The sequence below is a fragment of the Macrotis lagotis genome, chromosome 1 (assembly GCF_037893015.1).
Source record: "Macrotis lagotis isolate mMagLag1 chromosome 1, bilby.v1.9.chrom.fasta, whole genome shotgun sequence".
NCBI lineage: Eukaryota > Metazoa > Chordata > Mammalia > Peramelemorphia > Peramelidae > Macrotis > Macrotis lagotis.
This window is the reverse complement of record NC_133658.1, coordinates 886,770,708-886,794,316: the sequence shown is the minus strand read 5'-3', so window position 1 is coordinate 886,794,316 and position 23,609 is coordinate 886,770,708. Positions and strand designations below refer to the sequence as shown.

Here is a 23,609-nt window from a genome sequence, read left to right as displayed (position 1 = left end):
TCAGTGGGACTGGCCAGCTGATTGGTGAGTGAGGAACAATAACATGGAGCACACCAGGCTCCCATGCAGCCTTGGCTCCCTTGCCTTGCACAGGCCCAAGCAGCTAGATTCTCAGAGTCCATCTCCCTACTTCAGCAGGGGCTGCTCATCAGACTGGCCAGGCTGAATGGAAAAATAAATTACCTCGGGGATTGACTGGAGCCTAGTCATTTTGCCAATGGAGCGCTGATAACTTGGCTCCCTGGGCAGCCCACCAATCAATAATGGCGCTCTATTTTTAACTCCAGGATGATGAAGCAGGTTAGTTTTCTGGTGAGGGAATGCTGTTTACTCAGTCCTCTGCACTTTGCCAGTTCTCCCCCAGGAAGTCCAACCTCAGCATCCCAGAGTTCCTCCACCCACTTTGGAGGTCAACATCCTTTACTTCCTTCAAAGCTAAGCTCAGGGGGCAGCTACGTGGCATAGTGGATAGAGCACTGGTCCTGGAGTCAGGAGGACCTGAGTTCAAATTCGGCCTCGGACACTTAATAATTACCTAGCTGTGTGGCCTTGGGCAAGCTACTTAACCCCATTGCCTTGCAAAAACCTAAAAAAAAAAAAGCTAAGCTCAGCTGCCACCTCCTACAGGAAGCCTTTTCCAATCCTTCTCTCTTGCCTTACACTATCTTGTATTTATTTATCTGTGTAAAAGTTGCAGTAACACTACAACCATTCCCTTTCCCCAAGAGTCTATAAGCAGCTTGAAGGCAGGGATTATTTTCTTTTGTAGCTATTATCTGTGTAGAATCAGACATTGGAAGGGATCTCAGAGCTATCTAGGCCTAGTCATACCTAGAAGTCACCCCCCACCCAGGCTTCCTTCAACATAATAATGTTTGTCCTTCATTCTTGAAAAAGACCATGACATCAGGCAAATGATACCATGACATACACAAATTGTATTTCAGTGAAGGGATGCTGTCCTAAATCACCAGCCTCACCTTCTCCTCTGGAGTATTCTGAGTCCACTGGCCAAATTTGAATTAGGATAGCTGGAGATGGCCTGGATGCAAGGCAGTCAGCGTTAAGGGACTTGCCCAAGGTCACACAACTAGTATCTGACAGCAGATTTTGACTCCAGCCCCCCAATTCAAAAAAACTCACCCCCCACCTCTGCACTCTGTCCCAGTTTTTGCTTTAAGATCTCCATTATTGAGGAACCTATCTTCTTTTGGAACCCATCCTACCTAGAACAGTTCTAATTGGTAGGAAGCTTGTTTGTACATCAAGTCTGCATCTTCCTTTTAGCAGCTTGCACCCTTTTCTCCTGTTTCTGTTAACAGATCAAGCAAAACAAGGCCAATCTCTCTACCCACACAATAGCCTTTCAAATTCTAGAATGAAACTATGGTATCTTCCCTCTCATTCCCTTCCTCCTGTGTATCTTTCCTGACTACTTTAATGATTCTCCATAGGACATGGTCTCCAGGACCTTCACCTTTCCTCTGGGTGATCTCCAGTCTACCAATGTCCTCCCTACATTGTGGTCCCCAGAACTGAGATGTTTGATCAGGGCAGAGGGCCATAGCATGGTCACCTCTCTAGAACCTCAAGGGAATCATTAATAAGTATTTATTCTATCCCTCCATGCTCCATAAACATCTGTTCTGTGCCTAATATGTGTAGCGCATTGTATGAGATAAAAAGAAAACAAAAACATACCAAAAAAAAACTGCCTACCCTTGTGCTTATGTCCATATGGGGGAGATGACATCCATAAACAAAGAAATCAACTCAAATCAAATATAAAATATTACCAAGAAATTTCAAGAAGTAATAAGGATGGTACTGCCAAGGAGAGATCAGTAGCTCTACTTTGAAAGAATTGAGAATGTCCAAGAGGTATGGTTACGAAAGAAGTGCATTCCTATCATGGTGGAAAACAAGCTAGGTGAAGTCAAGGAGAGGGCTTTAGACTCCATCAAGCCTGATCCCCTCATTTTACAGATGAGGAAACTGATAGTCATTAATAGTAAGTACACTGAAAAAAGTCAGTATCCATATCTAGATTGTACATTGGCACAAGAGAAAGAGAGAGAGAGAGAGAGAGAGAGAGAGAGAGAGAGAGAGAGAGAGAGAGAGAGAGAGAGAGAGAGAGAGAGAGAGAGAGAGAGAGAGAGAGAGAGAGAGAGAGAGAAGGGAGGAGGAAGGAAGAAAGGAAAAGAAAGAGAGGAAGAAATTAGATTTGAAAGGTGGGTAGGAGCCAGATTGAGGAGCCACATGGGAGAGGCTATAAATACCAGACTAGAAGTTTATATTCTATCGAGAGATAATAGGAAATCCCCAAAACTTTTTTAGTAAAGGAGTTAGATGATTAGATCTATGCTTTAGTAATATTAATACCAATTTGGCAAGTTCAGTAATGCAGAGAATGGTGGCTTTGAGTTCTGGAAGCCTATTTCATTGTAGCACACACCCTAACCAGTCCTATTTGCTGCCAGTGTGGTCTTAGCCAAGTCATTTACAATTTACGTCTCAGTTTTCCCATCTGTAAAATGAGATTTTCAGGCTAAATGGCCTCCAAAACCCCCTCCCAGATGTAGCTTCATGACCTCTTTGATCTGATAAAGTATTGTGTCAGAGAATTTCTTTTTTTTCCTCTTAAAGCAGCTGTGACTCCTTGAAGAATCCTGGGATGATTCCTTTCCTCCTTTCTATTAACATGGAGCCAGGGCGAGAGTCTTCATGCTACCACTAGAGAGATGCCCTCACGAGGCTCCAAGGACATGGCCATTGAAATTTACAAGCAAGCTAACAACTCAGCTGCTGGCTCGGTCCTTGTTTCCATGGAAACTGTCAGAATACCCGGAAATGGGGCAAAGGGCTTTCTAACCCATTCCCATGATGGATAATCCTCAACTCACCCTCACTCCTCCCCCAAATTATTCCTGATCTCCACCCCCCCAAATAAAATCAGCACATTTTAGTCCAGCCTTTTCCAAATAATGACCAACTTCTATATGCTCCTGGTAATCCTTGGCTTAAAGGGGGGGGGAAATTAAATTGAGAAATTGGCAGGTGAATCATCTCGCCTAGGAGAGTAGCAGATGGAGATGGTGCCCGGGAAGGGAAAGGCATGACTATGGTATAAAGACAAAAAACTAGGAGAGGATTTCCCTAGGGGGAAATCGAACAGTGATTTGAGGGTTCTTCTATGCTTTGTATTCTGCCAAAGGTATGACGGCATCAAGGGCTCCAATCCCTGGAAACTCAGGTCAATGGGTTGGCATCCTTGGAATATGATTCATCACTCTGTATCCCCCAAGGAAGTCAGTCCTACAAACTAAGAAAGGATTTAGGAAGGAGAGCAGGACTTCAGGAGGGCATTCAGGACACATCTCAGCTCCTTCGCTTCTTAGAGATCTTAAGCCAATCTTGAAAATATCTTACCAACTTCTCTAGTCCCTGGGTAAACTACAGTTTGGAGAAATAAATATAGACTGTGACCCCCTTTTTTAATTCTCTTCTATTCCATTCTTCATATTATCATAGAATTTGGAAATCACCTGGACTAACCAAGATAAAACTGAGACTCTGAGAGGTTAAGAGAATAATCTTCCCTTCTTTCCATCTACTAGGATTCTATCCATTATTTAGACCTTTACACAGGGTAATTGTTGTTCAGTTATTTTCAGTTATGTGTGATTCATCATCAGCCCATTTGGGTTTTCTTGGCAAAAGATACTAGAGTGGTTTGACATTTCCTTCTCCAGGTAATTGTAGACCCCTTGCCTAGAGTCACACAACTAATAAGTATCTGAGATCAAATTTGAACTCATGAAGATGGGTCTTCCTCCAGGCCACTCTATCCACTGTACCACCTAACCACCCAACATTAATTAATTACTAATTGAATAATTAATTACTAATGGAATTGAATTCTTTAGTTAGTCCAACTCAAGTCCCATCATGTCCATGAAGCCTTTTCTCTCCATCCTATCCCCCACTAACTTCTCTCTCTTTTGAACTGGAATGCTGCCTATAATACTTCTTTGAATCTAAGTATTGGCCACTTCATATTATTAATGACATTCTCACATGCATGTATTATCTCTTCAACTATACTGCAAACTCCTTGAAGATAGAAACCACTTCTTACATATCTTTGGATCCCCCACACTATTTATCAAAGTATCTTGTAGACAGTTTCACTCAATAAATGCTTGTGAATGAATGGATGAATGGATGCGGAGAGGGTATGAGGGAAGTTATATGATAGAATAGATAGATTTCTAGACTTGGAGTCAGAAGCACCTGAGTTCAAAGTCCACCTCTGGCATTGGCTAATTGTGTGATCTTTGATAAATCATTAATCAATTCTGAATCTCAATTTACTCACCTACAAAATGGGGATTTCATAGAATTTCAGGGTAATGGTTATCTAGTACAACATATAACTGAACCCAAAGTTGTCATCTAATCTTTGTTCTCTCTCCCATCAAACCTATCTTTCCCTCTGAAACTTCCACCCATTTCCCTTGGTTTTTCCATAATGTATCTAATCCCTCTTCCATTTAATAGGCCTTCACATACTTGAAGATTGTTTTCATGTGTCCCCCCACATGGATCTCCTCTTCTCCAAGCCCAAACCCCCCCAATTTCTGCAACCAATCATCACATGCCATCCTGTTTGACTTCCTCTGAATTTACAATGCTCTACCTAAATATGTTGCCCAGAAATGAACCCAGTTTTGCAGATGTGTATGAGAATGGAGGAGGTGCTTTCCCCTTATCCCTGGGTCCTAGGCCTTTCTTAATGTGGTCAAAGCTCACATCAACTATCTTGGTTACCATGTTCACCCACTGGTGAGTCTTCAGCCCTCTTACACCAGCAGTCAAAAACCTCACCCAGTCAACTGAACTTTATCCATTCTTCCCAGTGAACAGTTGATATGATAACTAAAACAGATACAAAAGAATTTAATCTTTACAACTGATATTCCTATAATGTCATTATGATTTCCAAACCACTTTTCAGTTCTGAAGAAGAAAATGAGGCTGTTGACTTATCACAGAACCCCTTTTACTCAAATCCAATTCAAGTGCTTGCCATGGCATCCCCAATGTTGTGTTCTTTGAGAACAAAGGACAAACATCATGCATGTCTGAATCTCAAAGCAACCTTGCAAGGTAGATGTTGTTTTTTGGTAAGTTGTGTCTGACTCTTCATAACCCCATGGACCATATCATGCCAATACTATCCATGGGATTTTCTTGACAAAGATACTGGAGTGGTTTGCTATTTCCTTCTCCAGTGGATTAAAGCAAAGGGAGGATAAGTGACTTTCCCAGGGTCACACAGCTAATTAAGTGTCTGGATTCAAATTTGAACTCAGATCTCCCTGACTTCAGACTGGTTGCTCTATCCATTGAACTACCTACCTGCCTCAACAATAAATTGAGACAATGGAGCCTCACTCTCTTCATGTGGATACCTGCAGCACCTACTTTCCAATGTTATAACAAGAATCACATGAGATCTCATTTGTAAAGAGCTTCATATAACTTAAAGTACCATAGAAATGCCAGCTGTGGTTGCTGTCTTCATTCTACAAGTGAGGAAACTGAGGCTCCATTGCCTCAACTTATTGTGGAAACAGCAACTAGGACCTGCCCGTGTCATTAGAAGGTTAAGTTTCATTGTCATCCTACCATGACCCAAGATCCAGCCACTTTGGTAAGGCCCCTGGCCCAATTCATTCGTTCCCAGAGCCTGCAATAATATTCTTTGAATTGCTAAGCAACAGTAGCCCATTCTCTCACATGAGGCAAATTGAAACATTGATTTATCTATTTGTTTTGCAACTAGCACTAGCAGCTTCATTACCGTGTTCCCCAGGGATGCCCTCCCACACGCTTGAATTGAAAATTAACTCTTTTTACCTAGGAACGGGCAAGGATTTGTTTTTAATTTAGAGAGAATATAGAAAACAATGGTCCTTCTCTAACTGGGTTGCCCATGTGATGGAGAGAGCCAGCAAAGTGGAGCCATGCCAGGTCCGGGCTGGGCTGGGTGATGTGAAAGGGGCTTATGAAATATAATATAGTGGAGATAGCTTTGGGTTCGGAGTCAACTTGTTTTCAAAACCTGGGTTCCAATCTCCCCTCTGTCTGTGTGACTGTCAAATCCCTTCTTTTCTCCAGATGCCTGTCTCCTTATCTATTAAATGACTGGGCAGCTTTTCAGTTCATTTTCAATTCTAGAATTATAATTTATAAATGGAACATCTTTGATTTGGGATAGGTTACTTTGCCCCACTGGACCTCAGTTTTCTCTTTTGTAAAATGGATTAGATGCCTCTGAGGTCCCTTCCAGCTCTAAATCTGTAGGCCGGGAACCCTGTACAACCTTTGTTGGGTCACTACACTGGTCTGGACTCAGTTTTCTTCTCTGTAAAATGAGAGGTTCCAGCTAAATTTCCTTTCCAACTCTTAAGATTGGACTTTTTCATCGATTCAGTCTCAAAAACTGGATAATTAAATGAATGCGAACTGGGAAAACAATTTATAAAAATGCAAATAACAACAAAAGCTGAAATTGAAAGTTGTATAATAACCATGACCAAGCTTGGCCATAGAGAAGAAATACTTAGCATAGTGTCCAGTATATAGTAGGCGCTATTTAAATATTTGGTTATTATTATATGAAACGGCTCCTCCCTCTGCTTCTTTGCAGAAGTGAAGGACTATGGGTATGGAGTATTAAAGATATTTTCAGACATTTTCAAAATGTTGGTTAGTTTTGCTGAACTGTTTTTCCTGGGGTTTTTTTTTTTATTCTTTGTCATGAGGAATGGTTTTACAAGATGAACAGTGAATGGGTAAATTGGAAATGTAGTTGACAAGAAAATAAAAGCTATCAATAATAATTCATTTAAAGCAACAAATGGTTAACCATTTAAAAAGAAAGTGATATGTGCCATCAGTCACAGCATCATGATATGGTTTTGTTTACCTGTTTACCATTTGTTTGAGTGTCTGTAGGGTAAAAAACAAAACCAATATCAATAAACGTATTTTGTGAATGAGGAGGTGGGGGAAAGATGTACCTTCCTTTCTCTATCACCCTGGTGGAAGACCATTGGTGTGGAATAGTGCATACACTGTCAGACACTCTTGATGTGTTGATTGGTTTTCTTAAATTCCTGTATCCTCTTTCTTTTTAATTATTAATAACAACAATAGCATTTTATTGCATTTTAAAATTTGTAAAGCATCTTTCTCATGTTAACCCATTTGATCTTTATAATCACTTAGGAAGTAATTGCTATTGTTACCTCCATTTTACAGATGGTTTTGAAAATTGAAGCAAACTAAGCAACTCAGGGTCATACAGCTAGGAAATAGCTGAGGAAAAAATTGAAGTCATGGGGTGGCTAGGTGACACAGTGGATAGAGCACCAGCCCTGGAGTCAGGAAGACCTGAGTTCAAAACGGACCTCAGACACTTAATAATTACCTAGTTGTGTGGCCTTGGGCAAGCCACTTAACCCCATTGCCTTGCCAAGAAAAAATGAAGTCATTTTCCTGTCTCTTAGCTCTTTTCTCTATCTACTGAGCCATCCAGCTTTCCAAAATTAAATATATATATATATATTATATATATATATATAAAAGCAAAAGGCACCAATACATTTTAATTCAGAATTGATTAACTAAGGACTGACTAAAAATCACAAAGTTTGAATATTGAACAAGAAGCCATTTGACCTTCATTTGTCCTTTGCTCATATTTCTAACTCAATGAAGAAATTTATGGTTGGCAAAGTATTTTTCTCACACCTGTATGAGTACTTCAACAAAGAAACTAATGGGGTGGGGGAGCCTGTGACTTACACAGGGTCACACAATCACCCTCATGATGTCACTGTTCCTCCACGAGAGTCTGAATAACAAAAACAGTTTCCTAATTGTGAGAGGAGGAGTTCAAACTCAGGTTTCTAGACCCCAATTCCCACACTCTCATATGCTCCTCCAAACAGGCAATGAGGTGGGCCAGGATGGGAAAACTGAGTCTAGGTATAAAAAGCATCCATTATCCTCAAATTTGTGGTTTGGAAAGCAAAACATCCTAGAGCTCGAAATGGAAGGGATCATTAGAAAAGTGGTTTAGTAACATGCCCAAGGTCATACAATTACCCAGAGCCTGAGGTAGGATTATAAACCCAGGTCTTCCAGACTCTTAGCCCGAGGCCAGCATTTTATTTCCAAGGCCACCCAGCTGCCACTAGGACTCAGCCACCCTGTAATGAGCAACACTGAATAACAACCTCTCCAGGTCTCAGTTTCTTTTAAATTCAAAGAGGAGAAACTCTTTTGGAAAGAGTGTGTGCCTTGCCCTTGGAATAGTCGGGGAATGAGTTTTCTCTTACCTCTGTTTCTCAGTCTGGACTCAAAGTGGAGATTGCCTCCCACTAAAAGTCAATAATCTCTTAGCTGGGGGATTCTGGCTCTTTGCTTTCCGGCAGAACACCTGCTCCAGCCCCATCTCCATGGGGCACACACTGGATTGGATTGGATGAGGGGGAGGATCAAGTCCAGAGTGGTGACTCACTTCCTAGTTTATATCTCCAGCAGTTAAAGGGGGTGGAGGTGGAGGCAGCTGAAAGCCTCCAACCAAAATTCAATTCAATGTGCTTTCATTTAAAGAGGTAAACACATCAGCCTGCATTGTTTGGGGATGGAGAAAGGGGAACAGAGAGAAATGATGCAGAATAACACCACGAGTGATGGGGGCTGGACAGCTGCCCCAAAGTCTGAGATACGTCCCTGAAGGAATCAGACCCACCACCTCCTTTGAGAACAACTGGAGATTTTCATAGAGAAAGACTAGTCTAGCCTTTTGTTGAATTAGAAAACTCTTAGGAAAAGGGGAAGGGGTTTTTTTTTTTGTATTGATTTGGTGAAAGCTTCAAGATGCAAATGACATGGTCTCTGTCTTTCTTTGTTAAATGATCTTTTAATTGGCCTCTTGATACTCTCAACCCTCCCCTTTTCCAGAGATGCAGGACGACTGGGGAATAATCGAAGGAGGAGAATTGAGTTTCCTACAGCCTTACTCATCCTACCTCTGTCTCTGCTGGGAGGGGGAGGCAGTACCTGTGTGGGTAAGAGAAAAGAGCCAGTAAGGATATAGTATTTCAAATGAGAAGGGATATGTTAACCATTCATCCTTATCGTTTTTACAGAGAAGAAAATTGACAACCTGGGAAGTGATATAATCCCTAAGAACAGCCATTTAGAGCCAATAGGGACCTCAGAAGCCCTCAATCCAACCTCCCTAATTTTTCAGGTGAAGGCCAGGGGAAAATGAAGTGACTTGCCAAGTTATCCAAGATGGGATTTGAATTCAAGTTCAAAATTCTGCCCATTGTTCCATGTCATTTGTTATTAAGGAGAGAAGTTATAATCCTCTAACCTAAGTCCTCTCTAATCAGTCCAACTTATCTCTTCTTAGCTGAGAAGGGACATGGCAAGCCACTCTACTATCTCTACCAAAAACCACAAAAGGGTCATGAGGAGTCAAACAGGACTGAACAATAACAAAAATTCTACCATGATCCAGCAGACTCTTCCCCTGTGGCCTTTTCCTTTGATTGATCTTTTTCTACCAGAGTTTTCATTTTGAGACCAGTGCCCAGGCCAGACTTTATTCATCCCTATGCATTCCAGGCTTCCTCCACCATGGTCCCTCCCCACCCCTCCTCAGTGAACGATTATTCTTCTGGTTGATGAGAAGGAAGATTGTGATTGTGTTGTTATTGAGAGTGGTGGTGGTGATGATGATGATGATACAAAGCAGAGAGAGGATCCTAGTTCCAACATTGAGAGCCTACGTGGTCCAGCCCCTGTGCTCTTCTCCCTCCAGAGCATGGTCTTTGAGTATTTAACCAAGGGTAAGATTGGTTGCATTGAGCAACAGTTCCTACTCTTCATTTTCCTAACATCATCCCCTTAACGTATGGAATGCGTTTCTGAGACAGTCAACGGAACCAATGGCCTTATTGCTGGCCTTGGAGCAGAGTTAGACCAACTATCTGTGACTTTGACCTTTACCAAACATTCCATCCACTTCATGACACCCTGATGCCATGGTCTTCTTTGAGAGTGAAGGAGAAAAATATCATCATCATCATCGTCATCATCATCATCATCATCATCATCATTTCACTTCAGTCAGTGATATCCCAAAGGTGGGATTAAGAGAAGTAGTCACAATATTATTAGTAAGGGAGACCTAGCAGTGACTAAAGTACTGGGCTTGGAAGTAAGAAAAGCCTAGCTTCAAATACTGCTTCAAATATTAGTTGTATAATCCCGAGCTTTAGTTTCCTCATCTATAAAATGAGATCAATAATATCACTTATATGACATGGTCATTGAGAGTATCAGATGAGATAATTTGATAGTAAGATCTCTATCACTGAAGATTCATCATAAATTCATAGACTAAGCATTAGAAGTGTGATTTGAACCCAGGTCCCGGACTCCAGACCTGGCCTTCTTTCCACTGTACCAAGTCTCCAAGTCAAATGAGTCTTTTGGGGTCTGGAGATTTCTGTCTCAAGTGTGAGTTGAACCAGTTTACCTCCAATATTCCTTCCAGATCAGAATTTATGTGACTTGGGAGAGTATCATACTCTCATACTTAATACCCATAAGTGATTTTCTGTATCCATGTTGTTTCCTAAAAAAGAATGTAAGCTCTTTGAGGGGATGCACAATTTCATGTTTGTATCTCCAGCATCAAGGACAGTGCCTGGCAAATAATTGATTTACAAATAACTGGAGTTTTACAAATGCTCTTGGATTAATGAACTGATTGGAACTCTTAAAGAAACAACATCAGCAACCAAAGCTGCTGCCCTTGGCCACCCACAGGTTCTTGCTCTTGCTAGGGGGGTCTGCCAAGAAATCTTTGGCATCCAGGGCCCCAGCAGTGTCTCCAAACTGATAACAGCAGAAGTCACTGGAGCTTATTCTGATAGATAACATCTCATATCAGAGTAGTTCATGTCAGCAGCATTCATTTCAGGATAGAGGCCAGGAGCTATTGACAGTCTCTGAAGATAAATGTCCAAAAATTGGACCAATGGTCAGATTCATCCTGCTCACCTTATCAGAGGAGGAACCTTATCTGAATTTCTTAAAATACACGTGATAAAAGCTGGAAAGGTGATAAAGTCTCTTCCCAGAGAGAGAGAGAGATGAGAAAATCACTCCTTCTCTAGATCTTAGTCAGGGATGCAAGAAAATGGATGGGGATGAAGGGTGTGGATCAAGACCAAAAACCCTACCGTTCCATCTTTAGGAATCTCTCCTTGCCCCTTCCCATCAAAACTCCCAAGACTGCCCTATTTTCTCTGACATGACTATCAACAGGCTCAAGTTTTACCTTTCAGGTTGAATACAACTTACACAAAGACCTTAGGCTTCATTCAATAGACCTTTCTTTGATTGTTAATGCTACCATGACACCCTGCAGAAAATTGTTCTAGAGTTGGAAGAAGCCTCAGGGACTATTTAGTCCCAAACTTCTCATTTTACAGATAATAATTATAGCAATTGGGGCAACTAGGTTGCGCAATGGATAGAGCCCTGGCCCTGGAGTCAGGAGGACCCAAGTTCAAATCCAACCACAGACACTTAATAATTATTTAGCTGTGTGACCTTGAACAAATCACTTATCCCATTGCCTAATGCCCCCCCAAAATATAATTATAGCAGTTACTTAGCACCTGAAAGTCTTCAAAATGCTTTACAAGGGTTAACACCACAACAATCCTATGAAGCAGGTGCTTTCATTATTCCCTTTTTATGAATGAAGAAACTGAGGCAGTGCATAGATCACTGAATCTGGAACCAGAAAGACTTGAGTTCAAACCAGCCTCAGATACTTCCTAATTGCACAACTCTACATAAACCACTTAATCCTATTTGCCTCAGTTTCCTCATCTCTGAAATGAGCTAGAGAAGGAAATGGAAAACCACTCCAATGTCCTTGCCAAGAATATCCCAGATGGGGTCATGAAGAGTCAGGCACAACTGAAACTACTAAACAACAACATGGAGGGATTTAAAAGGAGAAGACAATGAGGTCTGATTTGGACATGCTGCACAGACATCCATCAGGGAATGCTGGGAAAGAGAAGAGGGCTGAATATATAGATTTGGTAGAGTAGTTTAAATTACTTAAATAATTTCTAATTCAGGGCTTCCTGTCTCCAAGTTTATACTTTGTCCCCTGTGCCATATTGATAGCTCAGAGGAAGTTCATACAAGTTTTAAGAAAATAAATCTGGAGCCAGAAAGGACCATGGAGATCCTTTAGTCCAAGTCTTCTTTACCAAAAGAGTGGGAAATTGTTTTTATTTTTAATATATTTTGATAACTGTATTTAATATATATTTGATAACTGTATAATTGTTTTCCTTTGTAATCCTATATATTTTATTTTATTAGGTTTTTGCAAGGCAATGGGGTTAAGTGGCTTGCCCAGGGCCACACAGCTAGGTAATTATTAAGTGTCTGAGACCGGATTTGAATCCAGGTACTCCTGACTCCAAGGCCGGTGCTTTATCCACTGCACCACCTAGCCACCCCCAATCCTATATATATATATTCATCAGACTATTTAAAAAACATTATTCTGAGAAAAACCAAAGAACCGCAATCTACTCTAATCCTTCCATTTTATGGATGGCTAAACTAAGGTCCAGAGAAATCCTAATATCATAGAAAATAACTTTAGAGATCAGAGTCTAAGCACTCCATTTTACAGGTATAAAAACTGAGGGCTGGGGAGATTTGGGGACTTTACCAAATCTATATATCCAGCCCTCTTCTCTTTCCCAGCATTCCCTGATGGGTGTCTGTGCAGCATGTCCAAATCAGAACTCATTGTCTTCTCCCTTTAAAGCTCCCTTGTATTGTTATTGTTTAGTAGTTTCAGTTGTGTCTGACTCTTCATGACCCCATCTGGGATATTCTTGGCAGGACATTGGAGTGGTTTTCCATTTCCTTCTCTAGCTCATTTCAGAGATGAGGAAACTGAGGCAAATAGGATTAAGTGGTTTACGTAGAGTTGTGCAAATAGTAAGTATCTGAGGCTGGATTTGAATTCATGTCTTTCTGATTCCAGATTCAATGATCTATGCACTGCATCATCTAGTAACTCCAAACCTTTCCATGCTTCTCTGCTTCTTTTGAGGTCCTTGACATCCTCCTTAGTCACCCAAGCTCACACCCTCCTTGGTCATTCTGCCATTTTCAGACTAGTTCTGTGACCTCAGACAAGTCATTTAACATCTCTAGGCTTCTGTAAAAACAAGACCACTGGACCAGATGACTTTCAAGGTGTCTTCCCCATCTCAGGCTATGGTACTATGAACTTAAAAGATTCCTTCCTATCCAAGCTTCTAGGGTGCCATGATTGTGCCTATTCTGTCAACCTCCACCATGTGCACAGCAGCAGCCAAAGTGGGGAGGGTGGGGGGGATCGACCAATCCTCTCCTCCAAACACACACACACACACACACACACACACACACACACACACACACACATACAAGCACACACATGAGTACACACACATACACAATAGAGACACACATGCAGGTACCTCATTGGCTTTTCAATTGTGATTAAATGGCAGACCCCTCTCCCCTCCTCCTCCCCCAAGCCCTGCTTGACTGATAAGATGAGTATATTCTCTCTAAAGTGCTCCAGTGCTGAGATCTGTCTAAATCAAATTATTAAAAGTGGGGGATAAATTCCTGCCCTTGGATGAGCCGCCCACCTTAAGCACAGAGCATCTGTGAGTTCGGAGTGGAATCTTTTTCACCATTATTTAAGAGGTTCTCCTCTCTTTTCTTTTTCACCCCCTCCATTCTGATGATACGTTGCTAAATTATAGATTAAACTTATCAGGGTGAGTAATGCCTCACACCTTCCCTGTGTCAGATCTAATGTTACTTACGTGTCTGCAGCAGTTTTGTGTTTACATGGTTGAGGGGGGAGGAACACTCCTTTCCATTCCATTTATCTTTGCATTAAGTGTTGAGCAATGAAAACCTCCAGTGTGTGAGAGAGACACCTGGCTTCCCCTTCCCACTACACACACACATACACACACACACACACACACACACACACACACACACACACACACACACTCTCACCAACTCTCTAGCATCCCTAGATTTCCTAGCTCCTGCCTTGGGGCTCAGTGGACATTCCTTCCTGCCCTTTATGCTCCTCAAGGCTTAATTCATGATCCTTTTCACTTGGCTGTAGGAGTCTCTTAAGGAAGCAAAGAAACCTCTATAGGGAACAGAGCTGGGATATGGAGCTGAGGAGGAGAGCCACAGACAAAATCTTCCTAGTTGGCTTTCAAATCAAAATGGAAAAATGACTTTCTTCCCCCACAAAATCAGGCTAATGTCCTGGCATAGGGTCATAAGCTCATAGATCTCAAGTTGGAAAAGACCTTAGAGACAATCTTTTTATAGATGAAGAAACTAAAAATTCAAGGTAAATTACCTTGTCCAACCTGATAATGGGAGCAAGCATCAGAGGTAAGATTCAAACCCAGGTCTGCTGACTTGAGAGCCAATCCCATACTGCCTTCCCTAATGGCAGCCCTCCTCCCTAACTTGACAGTCCACTAATCCTGAACCACTGCATCTTAGTTCTTGAAGGAACCTCAGAGATCTTTACTTTAACAAAAATTTAACCTTTATTTTAACAAAAATTTCCTCAATAGTATTTCCAGCCCCTCACTTGAAGAACCTCCCAGATGTGAGAAAGGAAAAACCTTACATAGTTCCATTCCACTTTGGGACAGCTCATTTGATTAGGATATTTGCCTTTCTGTGGTTTCCATTCATTGCTCTCCATCTTGACCTCTGGGACCCTCATGAATGCCAGACATCTTTTATCTGAAGTTGCCCTCTTGTAATAGAGATTTCTTTCCTACTGTCCTCCCTACCCAATGGGCTACCATAGTGAGTACTCCTCTTGTCCCCACCCTCTAGAATTAAAGCTTCCAAGGGACTGGGGAACATTGGAAAGTGAGGTTCTATTCATGAAAAGTTGTCACTCAATGAGTATAAGGTCCCAGAAACAACCTTGCATCTCAGAATATTCTGTTATTCCTAAGGAACAGCCATGCCCTTGTAACATAGCAAAGCTCATATGCAAAACCAGGAGTGATGGGCAACAGTTGAAAAGAGACACATTTAGCCTTAAGGTAAAGAAATTTTCTTCTGATTTTTTACTGTGGAATGTACTGGAGGTATTCAAACTAAGGCTAGATGTCCACTTGTCCAATATGTAACCCACTGCATGAGGTCCCTCCCAATTCTCAGAATCCAGAATGCTAAGAGCCAGAAGAGATTTGAGGATTATCTGATTCATGTCTTTCCCTTCAACCTCTCATTTGCTGGTTGGGGAAACTGAAGTCTAGAAGAAGGCAAACAGCTTGTCCAAGGTCACTCAGCGAGAACTTAGCCAAGACCTCACTGAAGCACTGGGTCATCTGAGTCCAAATCTTGTGCCCCTTGTCATCCCGCCATCCATCTGGGCAACACCCTTCAGGATACAGCATCACCAGCCAGAGCCAAATCCAGGAGGGGATTCACACAAAGGAAAGTGATTGGGGCAATTTCTCATATCAATAAACTTGTTTAAAGGGCACTTTGTCTTGCCATAATGAAATGGGGATGTGATAGCCCCAGCATTATTGGGCACTCCGGCAAGTTGGAATCAGCCTCTTATTATTTTCTGCCACTATCAGAGAAGACTGATCGTGCTTGGATAAGTGCAGCTTTAAAATTGGAAACCCAGCAATTTACCTTCAATAGCTTCTCAGAATTTTGTGCAGCCAGAGACAGTTAAGGAGAAATAGACTCCCTTTCCATTTTAAGTGGTGCCCATTAACATTTGTTTCCTCTGAGAGATTAGTGGATTTGGCTGTGGGGACCAAGCTCTGGCTTCCTCCATCTCTTGTTTCATGGGGGAACTAGGAAAAAAAATCTCTTTTTTGGAATACTCTCCTCTCCTCCTAGCTACCTTACCCAGAACATTGTTTATCTTCTAACCTTCCCAGGTCACAAGTCATTAGGGCAGTGGATGAAGGGCTAGATTTCAAGTCACAAGAGCTGGGTGCAAATCCTAACTGAGATGCTTAATCCCTGTTTAACTTGAGTATGTCTTTTAATTTCTTGGGACTTTTTCTCTGGTCTTTTAATTTCTAAATTTCCTAATCTGTAAAAAAAAAAAGAGAGAGAGAGAGAGAAGGTTGAGCTCAATGGTCACTAAGATCTCTTCTATCTCCTATTCCATTACAGAAGCTTTTAACAAGTGCCTCACACACCAGGAACTAAATGAGGATAAAAAGTCAGAAATGAAATAGTGCCTGCCCTTAAGGAGTTTATGTTCTTTTTTAAATATTTAATATTTATTTATTCTCATTTTGTACAAATAATGTTTTTTTATATTCTACTGGGAAAATGCAACATGGGCACTTCCTACAGGAAGGCTTCCCCAAGCCCTCTAAATTCTAGTGCCTTTCCTCTGTTGATTATTCCCTACTTACCCTGTATCTAGCTTGTGGGTACATATCTGTTTGCTGTCTACCTTATTAGACTATGAGCTCCTTGAGGGCAGAGACCATCTGGTTTTTATGTAAAACACCCCAGTGTTTGACACTCAATAAATGTCTTGATGGATTAAATTGAATTGAATTCTAGGAATGGGGGATATGGGGGCAAACCATTTGAGCAAAGGAGAGTACAAAGGGACTAGGGAGCAAGCAATTAGGCCAAGTTGACAGAAACAGAGAGGGTGTTAAAGGGAATGATAAAATAGAAGACTAGAGAGGATGAAAGGTAGGAGACACACTTTAGAGGCTTTAAAGGACAGAATTTGGCTATGTATTTTATCCTGGAGCCAATAGGAAGCCACCTAAGATTTTTGAAAAAGAGTGGCTAGTGACTGTTTTAGGGATCACAATTTGGCAGTCCTTTGGAGATTGGATTGAAGTCAGAAGAGAATGGTGGCAGAGCAACCAATTCAGAGACTAATGCAATAGCTCAAGTGAGAGGTGATGAGAGATTGAATGTGGGAGACAAATGGGAGCGATGAGGTAGAGGTGGATAAAAAGACAAGCCACCCTGCATAGGAAGACTTTGGGCCTCCAGAGAACCAAAGTCCTCATTCACCCCAACAAGAGATGCTCAACCTTGGTTGAAATCCTACATTAATCACTTACTAGTTATGTGACCTACTTTAGGAGGATTCCCTATGATTTGCTTCCAAAGTTATTATTAATGGATTTTGATCCATTTTGATGACTGGAGTTTCCTAAACTGAGAAAATTCTGTGGCAGAGAGATAAGTACTGTATTTCAGATCAAGCTGGGTGACTCCCCATCCCCAAGACTTTTTTCCTTCCAGTTGGAAGAAGCATGGTGCAAGGGAAAAGGAATAGATTTAAAGGTAGAGGACCTAGATTTGAATCCCATCTCTGCTACTTTCTCTCTTGATCAAATAGCTTCTCTTTCTCTAAGCCTCAGTTTTGCATCATAAAATGGGAGGGGATAGGAAGGGGACTGAACCAGTTGGTCCCTTTCAGCTCTAAATGATAGTCCTCTTTGGATCTTAGTTTCCTAAACTGCAAAATTAGGGGGAAGGGTCAAACTTGATGGCCTCTAAGGTCCTTCCTGCCTCTAAATCTTTGAGCCAAGATTCATAAAATCATAAATTTTCTAATATGTAAATGATTCTCTGCTTAGTTTCCCCTCTGTTAGTGCTGGAAAGATAAACTATTGTGTTAGTTTGTGACCCAGCCTTCTCTAAAGGCAGTTTGGTGGGAGTCCTTCCATTATCTTGTTTGGTCAGCCTTTCATTATGCTGGCAAGAGAAGGCAGGGCTGTGTGCAGAGGGGATTTGTGGGATCCCCTTGCCTCTCTATTTGACTTAGCTCACATCAATCACAGTCTTCTTTGTGTTTGGGATATTGCCTCAGGTCTCCAACCTTGGAGCAGCCACCACTCATCCCTGGGATTCTTACCTGCTCTAAGGGGATGGGGGGGGTGTTTCTACCTTTTGGGGGCTTCCTACATATTGAACCAGCTTTGGCTTCTACCAGAAAGCCCTGTCCATGGTTGGAAAGAATTTAAGCAACCAGACAGGCTGTAATCATACAGAAATTGAATAAAATGATCACTACAACTTGGATATGGCCATCACTATAGTCTATCTGCAAATGCCTGAGTAGTATCATATATACCCTATAAAACAGTAGTAAATGTCTTGTATGTCAATCAAGAACAATGGAGGAAGAAGGAAGAAATGAAAGATCCTAACAGAGCAGCCAATTCCATACACAGGAAGAAGGATGCTGAGGAAACAGTACTGGGTTTAGACTTTCCACATCGAGTTCAAATGTAAGCACTGCCACATCCGATGTGTGTAACCTGAGAATGTCACTCCACTTTTATTGTCCTCAATTTTTCTTACTGTGAAATGAAGAGTTTGAATTAAATGAATGTTGAAATTTAGATCTAGGCCCTTATGATACAGTGATGCCTCAAAGCAACACCTACAGACAAGTAGTGGCCACCATGCACTACCTCTGTTATCCCTCCAGGAATATTCCCCCATTTGATCCCCCAGTTGCCTAAAACTAAGGGAGAAGAGGCAAAGCTTCCACAGATGTCCTAGCTTCATAGAGGTATATGACCTAGGACACCATCTTGATTTTCCTAGAAACCAAAATTTTCTTGGCCCATGTCCATGCTGCCATGTAGTTCTACCATATAATCTTTTTCACAAGAGATTATATAAGGGCCACTCTCCATCTAGTACTGGGTACTCTGAAGCTGAAAGAGTATATTTTCATCAAGAAATACCCTATAAAACAGAAACTCCAGGAGAGTAGGAATGATTTTCTATTTTCTGTTTATATTCCTGCTGCCTAGCAGAGCACCTAGCAGATGCTAAATAAATACTTATTGGACTGAATGGTCTATCTGCTCAGAAAACATCTCAATTCTCTTCCAAAGTACTCTGATTTTGAAAATCTCTTCTGAGGGTCTCTTTGCCCCAGGTGATTAAATAGTACAATGTCCCTTCTTCTAATTCTCTTCTTTCCACAACTCAGCCCATCAGGTAGCCCTAACAAATGAAACTCAGCAGACAGATGCCCAAGCTTAGAGTATTCTTCCTTTATTCTTAATATCTTTTGGCCAAATCTCTCCCAATCAATTCCCTTTCTACCAGAGCTTCTGGGAGAGGATCATTCCAGAGATGACAGGACTCAGGCAGGATTAATTTGTTATTTTAGACCTTTAGAGAGTGCAGTTGCCCAGAAACAAAGTTCTTGGGTCGTAAGGAAGTTCAGATCAATTAAAACAATTTACTTTGCTGCTAATGATTTCAGACCATTGTAATTTATTGGTAAGTAAATGACTTCAAAAGCACATTCCTTCAGTGACTGCACAGAGGGAATTTTAACAAGTTCTTGGATAAATTAAGTCTGGAATTTGTTCTCAGCCCTGTTATTGTGAAACATTTAAAGTAGGCCTTTCACACAGCTCTAAGGCTTCAAAGTTTCCAGAAACAATTAAAACTTCTAATCACTTCTTCATTGTTTAAAGGAATGCAAATAAGGAGGGATGGTTATTGAGTTGGATGGGAAAGGGCAAAGTGGTTGGGAAATTCAAGTCTTAGCTGGACCTCGAGGGATGGTGATGCTAATGATGCTGCTGGTGGTGGTGGTGATAATTGGAGCAGGAAAGACTGGACCTTTGATTTCATTAGTTTAGAGAACTTCCAGGTGAGGAAGCTCCCTCCATTAATGCCAATAGGTACCTTCTCTGTAAATTATGACCTTAGAGTATTTCCTAGAGTCTTGTGAGGTTCATTAATTGTCCAGTGTCACACAGACAGAAAAGATCATAGGTCTTGGACTCTGGTCTTCCTGACTTTAAGACCAGGTCCCTACCTATGAGAGCATGCTAGGGTGATGAGAATGCTGCTACTGCTGATGATAGCAACAACCACAACAATAACAAAGGACACTTATTTAGGCATTTTAGAGTTCACAAAGCACCTTATATATGTTTTCTCATTTGAACCTTACAACTGTGAGATCTATCAGCTCAACCATTGCCCTTTCATTGTAATCAACACAAATCATACCATAGAGGCAGTCATCCCACTTAGCTGTTCTTGGCTTTTCCCATGGTTGTGGACTCTTGAACTGTGGGATTCCAGACCAAGTGAACAGTAGGTTGTCCATTTCCTGAATGTGATTCAATCTAAATAAATTTCTTTATTATCTACTAAATATCTGGTGGAGATAAAGGGTATACAAAAATGTGAGAAAGGTGTCCAGTCCTCCTGGGCTTGGCAATCTGGTTAGCACAAGTGAGATATTAAAGACCAAAACAGGGGAGTGTATAATTAAGTGACTCAAGGAAGCAGTGTGAGACAGTAAAAACAGCAACAATTCGGGGGTCAGAGGATCTGGGTTCAAATCTTGCCTTTGATGGAAATAACCTGTATGACTTTAAAGAAGGTCACAACCTCTTTTGGTCTCACTTTTCTCAACTGTAAAGCAATGGAATTGGATTTATTAGTTGGCACAAGTATAGAGCCCTAGGACTTCAGTCAGGAAAACTTGAATTCTTTTGAAATCTCTCTTCAGACCTTTATTGTGTGACCCTGCTTAGCCTTTGTCTATCTTAATTTTCTCATTTGTAAAATGAAGATCATAGCAGCACACAATATCCAGGATTGTCATGAAAATCAATTGACTTATTTATAAAGAACTTAGCATAGGCCTAGCCCATAGTAGGTGCTTTATAGATGTTAATTATTATGAGCTATTACTGATATCTAGTTTCTATTTAAAGGGCTATCTCATGGAAGAGTGATTAGATTTATTTTGCTCTGCCCAGATAAAATTAATAGTTATATGTAGATGTTTGAGAATGGAAAATAGTTCTACATAAGGGAAACTATCTTTGGAACTGTCCGTTGAATGAGTTGCTTCAATGGCTGATGAGCATTTCATTGCTCAAAGTGTCCAAATATCATCTGCATGGATACATGTTGGAATTCTGTTCATAGACAGGCTGAACTAAACAGGTCCCTTCCAGTTCTGAGATTATATAAGTCTTTGTGTAGCTATAAGCCCTAGAAAGTAGATGGAAAAGGCTCTTGACTTCTTTTGCTCCCTTCCTTGGAGAACCTCTTCTCTGGTGACTATAAAGTCTATGGCTCTAGAGATGACTTGATTAGGAGCTATTGGATTATAGAATTATTATGTGATGAATTAGAAAATGATGAAACCAACACTTCTAAAATAATAACTAAGATTTCCATTTCAATTAGAAATTTAGATATTTCAAAGTATACAATCTCATTTAATACAATCTCACAGTAACCACATGAGACAGGCACTTCAGTTGTTATTTCCATTTTACAAAGGAGGAAACTGAGTCTCAGAGAATTAAAATGACTTGCCCCTACTTATGAAGCTAATAAGTGTCAGAGATAGTATTGGAACCCATGTCTACATGGTAAGAAGTCCTGTACTCATTCCACTGTGCCACAAAGGCCTCTCCTTTCCTGCCCTTAATTTACAGATGAGGAAATCTAAGGGGCAGAGGACTTAAGGTGATTTCTTCAAGGAAACACAGGATCGGGACTCCAAATCTATTGTTTCCTTTGGAGGGAGCATGAGGTTTCGCTCCTCCATAGCCTAAAAAACCCAAGTGGGAATATCATGGAGTAGGTGAATCTCAAATTTCCTGAGATCAAAAGAAGGGCATCTCTCTGTGGTTCTCTTTGGACAGTTTCTAGTAGAACCCTGAGCAGAACAAAGCACATGCTAAATCTCTATCAGAATGTGGCTGCCACTGGAAGTTAGTAATCTGAATTTGAGATCAAATGAAATTGGCCTGTAAAATAATTGCAGTGATTTGACAAACCCCCTGGATCCAGTGTAGGCTGAACCCAGACATTTTTGTCTTGTTTTTTACTACTGTGGGAAACCCCTTCCCTGATGAGAGAGAGAGAGAGAGAGAGAGAGAGAGAGAGAGAGAGAGAGAGAGAGAGAGAGAGAGAGAGAGAGAGAACATGCAGGAGGGGGAGGAAAGCCCTTTCAAGGAGTCTTGAAAAGTCGTTGATAAAAATACCTTTTAGAAAGCTATTTAAATTCTCTCCTCTACAACAAAATGAATGTATAAACTTAGCCCTTTGTGTGGCTTCTCTCACAAAGCAGAAGCTGGTCTCCCCCTGAATGTCTACTTCCAAGGCTGGATCCATCTACTACCAGTTGCCACACCCAAGTCTTCCTTTCATGTGGCCTCAATGCTCTGGATCTTTTGAGTGGGCAGCAAAACCCCTGATCTCTGAGTTTGCAAGATAAATAATGCTGAGCAAGGTAGCTGAAGCTGGGGACTGGACAAGAATAAAGAAAAAAATCAACTGCTTAGTATTTTTTAACCAGGACCCGAGTTGACTTTGTTTATATTTTTTTTAATCCAGGTCCTGTAAATATATTGTTGTTTTGATAACTGCCTTTTATTATAATTGGTTTTCATTGTAATCCCATACAATGTATTTTATGCACTTAAAAAATGATCCTGAAAAGGAGTCCTTGGGTTTCAGCAGACACTGAACACAACAAAGGTTGGGGTTCTCCTTGTCTAGCTAAAGAGAATTTTCACCTGTAATCCCTAGGTTTGTAGGTAGACTTGGATTCCAGAGAGACCTAGGTTAGAATCCTGATTCAGATACACTCCAGCCAAGTCAATTGGGTTTCTGTAAAAGAAAGTTAAAGTACCAACTTCACCTGGATATGGTAACAAAAGCCCTTTTGTATACCTGAAATTGCAATACAAAGATAAATTGTTATGTGTTTATGTTGTTGTTTTTGCTATGGAAAAAAGTGATGAAAGTGAAGTCACATGACTTCAGCCCTTCAAATTACTGCCTATATGATTATGTATAAGTCATTTTACCTCCATAGGATTCTATTTCTTCATCTATAACTGAGTAGGTTGGATCTTTAGGGGCCCTTCAAGACTAGAGCTACAATTCTATGAGGTCATATTCAGTTCCATAAATATTTATTAGCACATATTATGTGCTTCTCATCTTGCTAAGCACTGGGGGGGTATTGAGACAAAAAAGCAAGTAACCCCAAGCTAAAGGATTTGGGGGGGGGAGAGGAGGAGCAGGGAGGGATACTGGATGTACCAAGAGAAGGAACCGTAAAGCATTCATGAAGTGATATGATATGATTTCAAAAGGGAAAGAGAACAAAGAACAAAGAATCAGGAAAGGAGTTGTATAAGAAGCTGCTCCTGACCTGTGCTTTGAAGGCTGGAGGTGAATTTTAAGGAATGGTAGAGAGGAGTTCATTTCAGTCCTGGGGAATTATGTGTCCCTAAATGGTACACAAAAGCAGAAGATGACCTAATCCTGTTCTCCAAGTGAAATAACCTCCAAAGATCATCTGGTCCCTTCCCCTACATTGAGGTAGTGCCCCCCCA

The 23,609-nt window shown here is 41.0% G+C and overlaps 1 long non-coding RNA gene across 1 annotated transcript in view; it reads right to left on the bottom strand.

Annotated features, from left to right (window-relative positions):
* The window catches only part of LOC141509211 (uncharacterized), a 42,040-nt gene extending 33,489 nt beyond the window's left edge, over positions 1-8,551 (bottom strand). The window contains exon 1 of the long non-coding RNA XR_012474608.1: positions 8,412-8,551. This is a non-coding gene — a long non-coding RNA (uncharacterized LOC141509211). The remainder of the gene's footprint in view (positions 1-8,411) is intronic.
* Positions 8,552-23,609: the final 15,058 nt, after the last annotated feature.